Source organism: Manis javanica, chromosome 4, assembly GCF_040802235.1.
Source record: "Manis javanica isolate MJ-LG chromosome 4, MJ_LKY, whole genome shotgun sequence".
NCBI lineage: Eukaryota > Metazoa > Chordata > Mammalia > Pholidota > Manidae > Manis > Manis javanica.
Genome location: NC_133159.1, coordinates 90,953,085 through 90,968,812, shown reverse-complemented (window position 1 = coordinate 90,968,812; position 15,728 = coordinate 90,953,085). Strand labels below are relative to the sequence as shown.

At 37.2% G+C, this 15,728-nt stretch overlaps 1 pseudogene; it reads right to left on the bottom strand.

The window, feature by feature from the left end:
- LOC140849232 (ubiquitin-like modifier-activating enzyme 5) overlaps nt 1-12,186 on the bottom strand; it is a 190,588-nt pseudogene extending 178,402 nt beyond the window's left edge.
- Between the last annotated feature and the right edge of the window lie 3,542 nt (nt 12,187-15,728).

The following is a 15,728-nucleotide window of genomic DNA, read 5'->3' as shown; positions in this document are numbered from 1 at the left end:
CCAGTATAAAAGGAAAAGAAAACATTCTTAATTTCTCTGAAGTAGCTGCCTATGAATTCCTTTCTTTCTCTCCTCATTTTACTAACAAGGCAAACAAACTTCTACAATAACACTCTCATGATGTATTTCATTTCCAAAACCGTACTTTTTGGACTAATATCCACACTGGTAGAAATCTAGATTTTAGTTATAATTTAAACAAATACATACACACATATACATTCTCAGCCTTATGTATTGAGATTATGTATTGATATATATTTATTATGTGTTTTTGTTTTGTTTTTGGTCAAGGATCTGTTTCACCCGTCACCTACCTAGCTCCAAAGTCAGTTTGTGCCACACTTCCTTCACTAATATGCTTGTTATATACTTCAGTGTTTTTTCCAACAAGAGTGCTTGGTTCATGCTGGTCTCTTTTTCTGGTATGCTCCACATTTTTTTAAACAAAAAGTCCAAACTCAAGAATTTCCAAATTTAAATGAAATTTCTCTGAAAAAATTTTTAATACAAAACTTTCTTGGAGTGTGTCTCTTTGTTCTTCATCACAAATATGTATCACAAGGAAATAGGGTTTGCCTATTTCCTCAACTAGACTGTAAATTCTATGTCTTCTCGAGAATAACTTTCCTAGAATCTAGTGTAACATCTTATCCTCAATAAGTAATTTTTGAATGGATGAATTAATTGGCATATCTTATTCCTGTTTCTGAACTCCCCATGATACAAAAGTATATTTAATTTTCAAATTAGGAGACAGCCTCCAAGTAAAATTTAAAAGAATGATTTTTATGCAGCTAAAAGTATTATTGAATCATTAAGTGAACATTCTAGCAAGTCTGGCTTCAAATAAAGACAGCCTACTGTCTTAAATACCCACAACCTTGATGTTTTAAATTAAATATCAAAAATAGGGCATCCCAAATAGTTATCAATTAGTATTTTATTAGTGTTTCTGATGTGTTTAGCTGCATAACAGATATACATAAAATATAAGGCTCATGCATGCCTACTTTAATAAAAAAATAAAATAAACAAAAAGTAATAAATCCTAACAATGTCATTACATTCAGTGGAATAGATTTCAGGAAAATTTGCTCAAATAATGTAATACATTAACTTTCTATCGAGGTAGCTAGGAGATTTGGAAATCAAAAGCTGTATTTTATCTTTGTGTTAAAAGCAAAATCATTTCAAGGCTAAACCAAGCACTTCTGTTTCTCTAAAGAGGAACTTTTACTCCTGAGACAGTCCTGCTGACTGTTTACCAGGCCAATGTCTTTACTTTGTTTTTGTTGTTAAAATTTAAGTTAGTTTCACATGTGCAGTATTTGGTCTTTAGTTTTAAGTTATTTTCAGGTAACAAAACACTTATTTTTTTCCCAACTGAATGTGTCTTTATCATCTCTGCTTTGAATTTTATCCTTTTACAGCATGTAAGGATGTGTTTATTTATTTTGAAAATATAGCAAACAGAAATCTTGGTACTCTATACAAGTAATCTCCTTCTTGTAGGAAATTTCTCTTCAGTCTTGCCATCATCAGTACCTTCCACCAAACACTCTACCAAGAAAAATCTCTTGACCTTTTCATGTTTTTCCCTTCATTTGGAAAAGTTTCATCCATACATGTAAAGATAGAGTATCAAGTTAGCTAAGCTTTATTCTAGTGTCCTAAAAATTGATTTAAAATATTATTTTTGTAATTTCATGAATTCAGTGTCAAATGAATTCATGAATCATACTATTGATGTTATTTAAAACATGTAGGTCTTCATACACACTGTTACTGAAAGGTGATTAAAATACCTTCAGCTTCAGTGAACTTGTCCATGTCCTTTATCAGCATTGTTGCAATAATGATGGCCCGGATGGGAGTGAACATCATTAGCCTGATCTGGTCTAGCACCATGGACAGTAGCCTAACAAGAAATGTTTCCTCGAGCAAAAGTTGCATAAAAGGCAGTCTGACTTCTTGCTCCTTCAAATATTCCAAAATGATCTAACATCCTATCCTTCCTCTCATTTACAATTGCAACTTCTTTGCCATTTTATTCCTTAAGTAAAGGATGAAACTGAAATAGACTACCTTTCTGAGCAAACTCAGGTTTGTTGTCCTTTTTTCTACCATACTTTATTTTTAAATGTGTTTCAACAAAAGGTCATACTACCAAGAGTAAAAATGCTATTTTAGTATGGGCAAACTCATACAATTTCCTGTTAGTCTATCTGAAGATTTTTTAAATCTGTTCTAACTTTATATCTGAGAAGTATGAAATTTTCTAGTAGATATTCTTGTGGCTTTGGAATATTTTTCTTGCCACTTATATTTATTTTCTGATTTAAAATTTTTATTAAAGATTATTTATTTGGTGGGCTTTTTGATCTATAGTTAATCTTGCCCTAGGTCTATGACAATTCTAAGATTATACTCTGTAACTTACTAAATACTTAAGAAAAATATAACAACCTCTCCAATCATAATATGGGAATTCTCAGCCTACAAAGGCCAAGTCACAAAGATTGTACCAGAAGATTTAGTGCTCAGAATCTAACTGATACCTGCACAAATAAGGTAAGGGATCCTGGCCCTCCCAGTCTTTAAATTCTGGAGTTTACTAAGGCTTTCCTTCACAGTAATACCAGAAGAAACATTTGACTTCTTCACCATAATACAACACTAGGTCATATTTGGAAACCCAACATAAGGAAACCTTGAACCCTAACCCATTTCCTCAACAATATGGAATGTACTGTAATCATGTCATAGTACATAGGCCTTAATTTTCATGTTTTACATAGACCTTGGGAGGTTGATTTCATTGGGAATGGAGAATTCACCAAACTAACATACTTGCCTGTGTCAGTCATCAAAGGCTTGATCATGTTTCAGTCTTTAATACTTGGTAAACAGTACCAATGACTACTGGAGTTGTCCTTTCTCATTATTAAAACCTTCATTCACCTGCATTCCCACATTCAAAATTCATTACCTGCCTCCCACCCCCTCCCTTTAAAAGGAAACAATCAAAAGCCTTATCCACTTTGTGCTCCAAGCCAGAGAGTAGGAAGTCAAGGAGACAGATGCCAGTTTCTTCATGAATTCTAAATACGGTTTCATACCTTGGCATTGAACCAAGGGTTGTTTTAAATTTTAAGTCACATACTGTTTAATCCACATGTACACTTTTTTTTGGTGCTCCCCACAAACTTAGCTCATTCTAGCTTCTAATGGGTTTCATGTGGCAACAATTACAGAGTATTTTTATTTGTTTGGAGACACAGCTCTCTATAATTTGAAAAAAAGTATGGTGCATTGGGTCTACTAGTCTTCAGAAGGACAGCCATAAATATTTCTTCTAAAAGAATTTCCTGGGTACCACATGAAATAATTATGAGCTTTTAGCAATGAATATATAAGTGTAAATGTGACTACTATACTTTTTATTTCAATGATGTAAAAGGTTAAGTTCTAAGATTTTGTTGCTCAAAACCTCTGTTTTATATTTCAAACACTAGATGAGAGGCAGTTGCCTCTTCCAATTTACTAAGTTACCAAATCTTTGGACCATCTATTGCTTTTTATTTTTCTTTATAACAGCAGCCAATTATTTCCCACATTTGTCTATTCCTTGCAGTGCTTTGTTAATGTAGTCAATAGTACAGAACAAAGGGTACTAGCATTCTATTTACTCTCTTTTGGAATATACCTCCTTAGGCACATTATTTGCTTTTAACACAATGGCAGGCAATAATCTTACCAAACGGTTTGCCACTGAAATACAAATTGCATTCTCCAATCCTTGAATTATACTTTTTGTTCTGCTTGCCAAATGGTCTGTAGTACTTTTGTTACAGTAGCATTCCCTCTCTAGGTACCAATTTCTGTATCACTAAGGAATGGCTGAATTATGCTACAGTAACAAAAATTTTCAAGATCTTAGTGGCTTAAAATCATTAAAATTTATTTCTTGGTCAAACTTTTCTCATCATAGATGGACAAAGAATTCCCTCAGGATTATGGAGTAGGTGCAATCTTAAGTATTGCTAGTTGCCATGACAAAGGATAAAAGGATGTTTTGAAAGACTTAAAAGATAATTAAATGCTCAGTCTGGCAGTAATGTTCTCATTAGCCATAATTAAGCAATACAATAATTAATAAGAAAATAAGAAAACGCAAATCCAAAATGTGACTAGAAGGGAGAATTGAAAATATTTGGCTAATAACCACAATCACAGGTACAGAGAACTCCTCAAAATGACCTAAACTGGATCTGATGAAAAACTATATACTATTATTGCAAAAGATATAATTTAACATAAATTTTAAGTTAAAGCCAAATGCATAATGAATCAGCAACATTAGGCTACTATTATTGAAACTAAAATAGACTTTTAAATACTGACTTTAGGCTTTGACTGGAATTTCTCAATTGAATGATGACAAATTAGATACTTCCTCCACTTAATGAAATTTTATTGAACTGTAGAGAAACCTTTCTTCTGGAAAGCAATGAGCATGTAATAATAAGTCAATTTCCATATGTAGAAAAAAATACATGTTGCATATATCTCATATATGTGCCATTTTATTTATGACTCTTAACAAAGTTCTTTATACATATTACAGAGATTAAGTGCTTCTGAGTTATATTTTATATGATTATTTCTAATAAAATAATTACTTTAAACAAAATTCACATGGATTAGTTTAACAGATGTTGAGAAAAATCTAAAACAAATATATCAAAATAATTATGTTAGTGCTCATGCATACATAAACATATTAGTCTTTATTATAACGTTGGTGACAAGAATGGCTCAAAGTGTTTGTAGTTTCTGTAAATATACATTAATACTCTTAATCTTATAATTATACATCATAGTCTTCATTTCTGTAAGACAGAATATTACTTTGAGGGCAGACTTGTGATTTGACCAAATGTATAAGGGACTTTTTTCAGCAGTTTAATGGGACCAAAGGGGTTCAGGCTGACCCTTCTGTGTGGGGGGTTCTTTGCTCTCTATTCTGCACTTCCTCTCTTCTAGCTCCACAGATCCTACCTGGGAAATTACACTCTCACTCGCCTGTGAGGACTCCCAAGTCTTTATTTTCAATCAAGTCTTCTTTTAGAGTCTTCAAATACATAAGATCATAGATAATTGTAATATCTCCTGAGAAAGAATTAACACTTTAAATTGAGAGGAAAAAAATTGATCCAGCTTAATGTAATTTTAGACATTTGCCGTAAGTTGTAGAAGTCTTATTTTGTTTAGAGTACTATTTAGATTATAACCTACTTTAAAATAAAGTCTTTCCTAAGTTTTTGGTAATTGTCTCTTTTTCAAAGGTAGTCATGTAATTCAAAGAAAAATATTAACGTTGTCATTGAAATTACTTCTTGCATCATGAGTTTATTGGATCCTTGAATGTTAAATGACACATTATTGTGAATTATTTTCAGTAATTTACCTTTTTTGGGGGTGGACAAATACAAACTATAGTAAAGCAATAAAATTAATCTCACTGAACAATAAGTGACATCAAGCATGGAGTAAGCAAGCAAATTTACTTTGTTTTGTTTATCTTCCTAATGCTTCCACAGACTGACAGACACACATACTCATAAACTTCTCTTCTATCGATGCCCTGCATCTGTTTCAGCAGTTACTTTGCCTTGTATACAAATAGTAACAGGGTTTATTTCCCACTTGTTTATATGTCATGGCTTTAAAAACAATGTCTCTATGAGACTTTGGAATGAATGTCTGCTAACCGAATTCTGACTTAAATATCTTGTATCCTGAGTTTCTACAGAAAGCAATTGTACAGTGAATTTTCAATAAACTATTAAAATAATATCATGTGCCTGTATTTTATACAGATGTTCAGAATTTATACTGACTGTTTCACTTTGGAAACAACCAATTTTTTAAAATTCATGTTATTATTCATTCACTGAATGTCTATTAAGCTTCTTTTATGGACTCAAGACACCATGCTAAGTACAGTGTATAGAATCATGACTAAATATGTCAAGATTCTATTCTGATAAAATATTAAGTGTGATGGGAAAGGCAGAAATATATTAAGATAACCAGTAAATCAATTAATCTGCATTATCATCTGATCTTCAATTACATTTAGAGATAATGTCAGGGAGTGAGGGGACATTGATTGCCTGAAATTTTTATAAACAAAAGATCTTAGTTTTAATAATTAGGATTCTTATAAATTAATATTTTTATCATTGACTTAAATTTTATATCTTTTATATCATTTATGGTTTTGTTTTAATTAATACTTTGCTGTCTAAACTAGTAAAACCATCTTAATTTTTTAACTCATGAGGAATTACAGATTTCACTGATACACTTTAGATTCTTCTGCTTAAAATATTCAATATTCATTTCTAGGGACTCAATGTATATATTTTTTTCCTTTAAGCAGAATAGAGTTGCACATTATTTTCATGTTTTCACTCAGATGATTTCAGAAATTTATGTGTTCCTAATAATTCTATAATTGTATGATTGGGGACTCCAATATTAATTTTGCAAAGTGACTGATTTTAATTTTTCTTTTTCAGTGAATAAACGAATGAACACAAATTATACTGGACAAGATTCCAATCTGAAGATCAGTAAGTCTTATTTCTACACTATTGAGAGCTAAAAAGACAGAATTTTGAATAGAGCCTAAACATCACTTTGAGAGGAATGACAGCCTATAGGCCAATTGAAAAAGACATTTTTTTTAAGGCAAGTGAATGTGAATAATGTTCAGAGATGGTAGGAGAGCTGTGGCTTTCCAAGAGCAACTGAACTGATGTTAATGTGAGAGAAACTCTGGGACCCAGGGATGTGGATAGTAGTCAAACTTCATAGCAGCAAAGCAGAGTAGCTTCCATATGAAATAATAAAGCAAGCTAACAGTAGTTTAAAATAGGCTCCAAAATTTATGTTAAATAGTTCTAAATGTGCTATTGAAATATTATTGGATGGAATAATCTACAGAAATTAAATATTAATTCTCTGCCTTTCTCTCAATCTCTCTCTACATATACACACACAGAGGTATAACTTATCCCCCCCACACACCAAAATGGTGTAGAAAGAACACAAGGCAAATTAATTCCTTCCCTGCAATAGAATATAAGTTCTTCTATAGGGGCAGAGCTTCTGCATGCCCTACTAGCTCCCCATAACCTGGATAGTGCCTAACTCACGATAAACTACTACCATATTGCTGAAATAAAGATTGAAGCACTCTCACTTCAAAAGGCTTCCGATCCTATTGAGTATCTCTGTAGTTCTCACTGGAAGGTACAAAGATAGATGCTAAGAATCAGAAGTGTAGAAACATTTATTTGTGACGAAATTGCTTAGCATGTGGGAATTTCTAGTAGCAGCAAGGATTTTTTTTTCCTGTACATCCTATATACATTATAAAGTGAAACATACAAATTTATACAAAGCTTGAAATTATAACAAACCTACTAATTTAAGTGCTTATACTAAAATTTAAAAGTAGTTAATAATTCTCTTAAGCGAAGTCATGTTACTAAGACATACAAAAGATGATCAGCAAATGTTTCACATAGGAAAAGCCTATGCAAAAATTCACTAAGGAAGGATTGGAAGAAAGGGTAATGTTAGAAAAGGAATCAAGCTTTATACTTTTATCAGAGCTTCTTCAAAAGTAGACAATAGAAGCCACAGGGCATAAATCTGCAAAGAAGTAAAAAGCTAACTTTTTCAAACAATATGGCTTCTCTCTCACTTACCAACTTTACATCTCCCTGTATGGCCCCGGAAGATGACTGGTTAGCCAGAGACGGGTAAGATTCCTCAAGGGAGGAACAACCTAAGACAGGCACAGTTGCAGGGGGGCCATCAGGTGAGAAATTGGGGATCAACAGTGGTGAGGCTTAGAACCTCACCCCCCCCTTTTTGAGAGAAATCTTCTGCATCCGTGGATGTTTTAATGCCCTTGTCTAGCTTGGGTTAACACATAGTCTACAGGCACACACCTGATCATCTACAATTGCTCTCTTACAACACTAAACTATGTTTTCTACCTTTATCTTGCATCTACCTACCACTTCAGCATTTTATTAAAAATAAAAATAATAATAATAATAAAGGCAGAAATGTGGGATCCACATATAAATCAAGTATAAAAATCAAACGAATATTCATATTTGACCTGATTGTTTATAGTTCATAATGCGTGATCAAAACCGAAAGTTTCTGTGATGAATGCCCTTGTACTGTTCACCATGTAAGAATTCGTTCACCATGTAAGAACTTGTTCGTTATGCTTCAGAAGATTGGAGACTGATGAGAATTAGGCTTGAGATGGATTAATGATTGTGCATTGAGCATTGTCCCCCCTTACAGAATTTTATTGTTGTTAACAACCATTTGATCAATAAATATGAGAGATGCCCTCTCAAAAAAAAAAAAGTAGGCAATGAGGTGATGCCTTGTAGAATTCTAATTTCCTAATTTCCTACAGACTTAAATGTTTTTAATCTACATACATTTTGTAAGTTAGAAACAGACAACAAACAAACATAGATCCCATGATTCTTGAAATATTTGAAATTAACTTAATCAGTAACCAGGTAAATGTTATTTAAGAAATAGATATTTTAGGGTCTTATATCACAATAGAGATATCAAGAAAGTTAACTAGTTTTCCATTTTAAATACCACTCGCCTTATTTCTGTCTAATGCCTCTTAACCATTGTCTGGATGACCACCAGTTGGTGAATATGAGAAGCTCTGAGCTTGGCCTTATACTAGGGACAGATGACTTACAAATTCACAGAACAAAAAAGAGTGACCTATTGTTCTACTCTGTCTCTTGTCTGTACACAAATTACTTATGGCAACGTTTAGATGGACTGGTCAGCTTCTGAGAAAAGGAAGGTGTGACTAACATAGCATGGCATGAATCCATATTGATCAGCAGACATGAACATCTATTGTTCAATGTGGTATAGCTGTAAACTCACATAAGTGATGAGGACGGCAACTTAACAAGCTTTTGGTAGGAACTGGTTTTCAAGAAGGGCCATGACTTTGATTAAATGTTTTAACTCCTTAGTCTATTATAATTTCACTTCTATAAACAGATGTGAGATCATTGAGGCATATATGGATATAAACACAAACTCACACTCTGGTTTCCAGCCACGCTTGAATCTAAAACAGGAATCCCCTACCTTTCTCTGTATAGCATTCCCCCAGCCTGGAATCCCACTCACCATCAGTGGTACCACATTGTTTATGTCCTTATCATATCAATTTACCAATCATTCCTTGGATTGTGGATCACCATGTATATGTAAATCTTTCTGTCCCACTATTTTTCAAGTTCTTTGATGGAGTAACTCATTCATCTTCTATCATTTTGTAAAATTCAAATATACCTGGCACATGTTTTCTCAAAGTTTATGTATGATAGGTTTCTAAAATGTTTTCTGAGAAATTTTTAGCATTGTAAGTATATGTCACAAAGAAAGTGATACTTTAGAAAAAAAGAAAAGTATAAAATATTTTGTTTACATGTATATTTGGAGATACACTAATTTATCCATATGCTACAATTTACAATACCAACTACTTTTTACATTTTATATAATTCATGTAATTTCAACTTTATATGCTTCAAGATATCATTTTATAAAACTGGATAATTGTTTCCTTGTATCTGTGTTTTATGTGTATTGAATAGATACCATATAATTGTATCATAGATGTATTACAAGAGGAGTTTCATTTACTGAAGTCACACATCACATTGCATTGATACAATGTGTTTTTATTTTTTAAACTGTTTTATTAAGGGGAATTTTTTCTGCTACAATGTTTAAAAATAATAACACTTCCCCGTTTTTTAATAAATGTTTAAATATAATTACAAACACTGGGGAGCCTTATAGTCAGTGGCTATGACCCGAAGATATTAATTTAACAGCCAAAGATTTCTGCTACCATGAGAATGTTTATTCTTTTCCATCATAATGCTTAATGAATTCACAGCAGCGTATTTATTTTAACCAATTTCTATTTAGTTTTATTTCCAAAAGTAGTTAAAGTAGTGATAGTTTTGTCATTTCCATTTTGGCTCTTGGTTTCATCACTTGGCAGTTTGTATGGATTACCCAGCCTTTCCCCAAAGATCAGTGAGGCTTGAATATAAATTAAGTCCTGGAGCATTCTCTTTCAAGTGCAGGATCACTGGGTTAATCTCTACATGAAACAGTCTGGTTGCAGAATGGAAGATCTGCCATGTGGACTAAGGCTGGCAAAGTCAATACATTTTAGGGGATTTATCATGACATATTTTTCAAAAGTTTCTTCGTAAGAGCCCTGTGTGGTCTACACTAATCTAATGACTTTAAATGTCTTTGATATTTAATTGAAACACAGCTTTATCTTGTATCTTTATGTTTTCTAGCAAATTAAGAACTAAGGAAACAGATCCCTTTGGACTGCTTTTGGCAATAGATCAGATTCAAAGTATGCACACCATTTCATTTTAGTTTTATTTTAGGTAATAATAAGATGATAACCAATGTGGTAATAGGAATGTTGCTGTAAAGGTTAAAGGAATGGTTAGCCATTTTCAAAGTAATACCCTAACTAAGAATATCTTATGAACGATGCAGGGTAAATTCCTCCTTTTAAAACCTCTATGCCTAATATGAATATTTAAGGAAGTATAAGGATTATTTATAACATTCAAAAAGTAGGGTATAATTTGAGGAATATAATGGTTTACTTAGAAATCTCTATTTGAACTAGATGCTCACTATTTCTTGGTATTCACATTGGTAATTGTGGGTAAAATTGCAGTATTTCCAGAATCTCTCACCTACCGTTAGTGTTAGTGCATCTACATATCAACAGGTGTTTCCAAGGGGTGGAGAGAGGTAGTTAATCTCCATATCAGTAGGTAATAACAAGGATGAGTGAGGGCATATCTGGACCAGAGAGGCTGGGTGGAGTACCTTTAGCAGCTGGGTCATAAAAGACATGAGCAAGCAGAAGTAGATGAATGATTGTAGGCAATAAATGGGTTTCTCCCACTTTATTTTTCCCTTTGACTGATTTCAGTTTCAAAGGTATTTTGCCCCGGGTTTGGAAAATATTTTCCCCCCAGAGTTAAACCTGGTGGCAGTTGGCAGGACCTCTGAACCTGAAATATGTCTTCATGGGTGTGATGCTAGGGCTGACTGCTCCTGTGAATGGCAAGGAGGCCCCAGTAACTGCAGTGTTGTAGAGTGTGGATTCACCTGGAAACCCCCTATCCATGAGACATCGTCTTGGGGAGACCCTAGAGGGAAACTGATCTAGGGTAAAGTATGTCCTAGAGGGGTGGGGCCTACCCCAGAATTGGGGAAGGGTGGACACAACAGAAGCTGTGGAATTAGCCCTCCATCAGATAGGAGACTGCCTAGAAGCCCTGAGTGGCTGTGTAGCAGCTGAAATTGTAGGATGTCTGTTCATAAGATAGTGGAAAGGGTTACTGAGGAGAGAGACACACTTTGGCATCTCCTGGAAGAGCTGGGCAATGACCAATGGGATGCCCTTAAGAAAGAGAGACAGTTATTGAGAAGACAGGTCACACTCTGGGAAGATATGTTAGCAGCAAGGGAGGAGGCAACAGGAGAATCAGTGTTGCAGGAGGACGTGGGGGAGGGAGAGGAAAGGACGGTGCCTTTATCCCCAGAAGTGGTAAAGGAGATGCTGGGAGAGGAAGAGAGAGTGTGGTCGAGGGCTGACCTGTTGCTGAGGCCACCACCCGAGGCACCAGCCTCTCCTGTATTAAAGACCCACCTGGTTGTAATTAAGAAAATAATAAAACAACAACTGTGGGCTCCTCAGGGGGAGGAGCCTCCCCCTCCCCAGGGTGTGGAGCACACAATTCTCCACCCTTTTACCCAGGATGAGCTTGTGGACATGAGTATCCAATTTAGGCAGAAGCCATCATAACATCTGCCTACATGACTTTTGCATCTCTGGGATATGGGGGTGTAAGGGGGCCATTGCTATGTTGGGTTCTGAAATGGGTACACTGACTTCCCTGACAACTCACCCTTCACTCCGTCAGCAGTTGCAAAATGCCTGTCACACCTCAGGGAATCAGGCACTTGGCTGGCAGCAGCCATCATGACTGTATGGACTAATCAGGGTGATTTATCGTATTTCTCCACTAGTTGGAAAACGTATGCAGAACTCCAGCAGGTGTTACAGGAATTGGACATGAAAAATGTCATCTATAGTATGCAACCCCAAGGCTCCAATGAGTTGTTTTCACCACAGGAATGAGAAATCTGGTGCTACATACAGCTTCCCATCTGTCTTTCCCTCCCTAGTGACTATTCTTGCCCCCCACATAGGGCAACCCATAAGTGAGGCTACTCGTACATTAGCAGATCTGGGGATGTAGAAACAATAAAAGCACAGAAGGAAGTATGAGCTAAGACTAAAAGAGGAGGTGCAAAGGGCTCTGTGAAGGTCTCAAGGACCCAAATGTGACTTGATTTGATAAAGGCAGAGGTAGTGAAAGAAAAACTTGATGAGCAGTCCAATAGAATCTTGTTAAACTGTGGCACTAATTAAAGCCAGACAACAGTTCCAGCCACTGAGGCCAAGGACATGGAAGCCGGAGACAAAGCCCCATGTCTGGCCTGTGGCCCTGCAAGACTTCCTGGGGGACAGTACTCAGGATCCTCCTGGGCCCCCACCCCTACAGGAGGATGACTGTCATTGCAACTTGACATGGGGGGTGGTCAAGGCCCCCACCTTGGGAGACATGGCAGGGGCCAGAGGCCACATGTAGAATTAGTAATTCATTGGTCTCCCATGAATGTACAATGTGGCCCGACACTGGAGGACACAGGAGCTGAATGTTCTCTGATTTATGGCAAACCTGAGTGTTTTCCTGGGACCCCTGCTGTGATAGTGGCTATGGGGGTAAGGCAATTAGATGGCAGAAAGCCCAAATCCCATTGGGGGTAGGGCAGTTACCCCCAAAAGGAGTATACTGCATACATTTCACCCATCCCTGAATATATTTTGGGGGTATATATCCTTTAGGGCCTGTGGTTACAGACCACTCTAGGTGAGTTCACACTGAGGGTAAATGTGGTAAAGGCAGTTCTGAGGGGACATGCTAAGCACCCACATGTAGCTCTTCCTTATTTCAGCAGGTGACAGATACTAAGCAGTATATATTGCCTGGAGGACACAAGGAAATTGGAGAAACTCTATAGGAGTTGGAGAAGGTGGCCCCAGTGTGGCCAGTGAAACAGCCAGATGGCTCCTGGTGTATGACCGTGGATTACAGGGAATTAAATGAAGTCAAACACCCTTTGCATGTTGCTGTTCCCTCTACAGAAGCCCTGTTGGACACCTTCAGTCATGAACTAGGGATGTATTATTATGCTTTGCACCTTGCTAATGCTTTTATCTCTATTGACATAGTCCAGAAAAGTCAGGAACAGTTTGCCTTCACGTGGGAAGGCCAGCAGTGGACATTCACTCTCCTTCCACAGGAATACTGCCACAGTCCCACCATTTATCACGGACTTGTAGCCCAGGACTTGGCCCCATGGAAGAAACTGCAAACTATGTGGCTGTATCACTACACTGATGATCTCATGCTCACGTCTGATTCTCTTGCAGATTTAGGAGGAGCAGTTCCTAGACACTTACAACATCTATAGGAGAAAGATGGTGTGTGAAGAGCACTAAGATTCAGGGACCTGGTTTGTCTGTAAAGTTCTTGGGGGTTGCCTGGTCAGGTAAAACTAAAGTTATGACTGAAGCAGTCATAGGCAGGGTCTATACTTTCTGTACCCCTACCACTGTGGCAGTATTACAAGAGATTTTGGGTCTTTTGGGCTACTGGAGAGTATTTATCTGGCACTTGGCTGAAATTCTGAAGCCCTTATACCAGTTGGCATGGAAGAGCATAAGGTGGGACTGGGATGAAACGTGCAGTTGCTTTTACTGCTGCTAAGCAACCAGTCAAGGCCATACAGGCCTATAGGACTCAACAAGGCCCTGTGAGCTAGATACTCATGTAATAGAAGATGGTTACAGATGGGGAATTTGGCAGTGGCTGGAATGGAAGTGCCAACCTAATGTATTCTGGTCCCAGCTTTGGAAAGGAGCAGACATCCAGTACACCTTGATAGAGAAGCAACAAACTGCTGTGTACCATGCCTTGCTGGCTATGGAGCCCATCACTGGAATAGCTCTGACCAAGGTATTAATCACCTATCCCATCACAGGGTGGATGAGAGACTGAACCCAAAGGCCATGGAAAGGCATGGCACCAATGCCTACATTGGCCAAATGGTGTGCATACTTACAGTAGCACAGCACCCTGTCTATTAGCTCCTTAAGTGGAGAACTCCAATGCTTATTGGTGCCAGTGACATATACCAGGGGAAAGCAGGAAGAACTTGCTTTTCAGCCCTTGGTAGCTGAGAGTTCTTATCAGTAGGGAAAAGCCTCTATACCTGAAGATTTTTGTTATACAGAGAGCTCCAGTTGTGGGCAGCCCCCTAAGTGGAGGCTGTGGCTTTCCATCCTAAGAGTGAGAAAATATGGATGTAGGAGGGAGAAGGGAAGAGTTGTCAATTTGCTGAGTTGCAGGTTGTATGGTTCATGATCATCCAGGAGCCCTGCCCTATAGTTGTCTGCACTGGCAGCTGGGCCATCTATCAGGGCTTGACCCTGTGGCTACCGACATTGTACCATGCCATCTGGATAGTTGGTCACCGGCACTTTGGAGACAAGAGTTGTGACAAGACCTATGAGCTTCTGGTCAGACTAAGACAGTTCCCATATACCATGTGACTGGCCATTTGCCTTTGGCACCCCCAGGGAAAGTCAAAGCAGACACATTGGCCCAGATGTGTTAGCTAGAAGGAAAGCCTACTTTTGATATAGCCCAATGGTTACATCAGCATTTGCTGTACATGGAGCCAAAGACAATGTGGGCTGTGGGCTGTCAGTGGGGCTTGCTGTTGACCTTTGAAGAAGTCAGCAGAGCCCAGAAGGAGGGCCTTGTGTGATCTAAGATGGACTTACACTGAGTGCCACAGCAACACAGGACAATAATAAAGGGGCCGGTACCCCTTGTCAGGTGGCAGACTCTACTGGGCCTCTGCCCATATCAGAAGGATATTGGTATGCCATGACTTTTGTGGATACAGTTACTGGACTGTTGGTTGCTTTTCCTGCATGTCAGGTAGATCAGCTTATGAGCAAAAGGGACCTAGAGAATCTCTTTGCAGCCTATGGCCAACCACAGGTGATTGAGAGCAATAAAGGCACCCACTTTACTGGACATGTGTTACAAAAATGGTTGTAGAAAATAGCAATAAATTGGAACTTTCATGTATCATATAACCCAGCAGGGCAGGCACAATAGAGAGGTACAATGGTGTGTTAAAATCTGACCTTAAATCAGACACCAAAAATCTATAGGGTTTGTCAGTTCGTTTGTTGACAGTCCTACAGCATTTGAATGAGAATTTCTAAAAAGCACCTTGAGCCCAGTGGATATGCTAATGCACTTTGCTGCCTCTCCTATACAACTGTATGTGCAAACTATAGAGGAGTTATTGAAGCCAGGATGTGGCCAGCACAGCAACATCCTCCTGCCAGCCCCAACTGTGTTAAACCCTGGAGACTC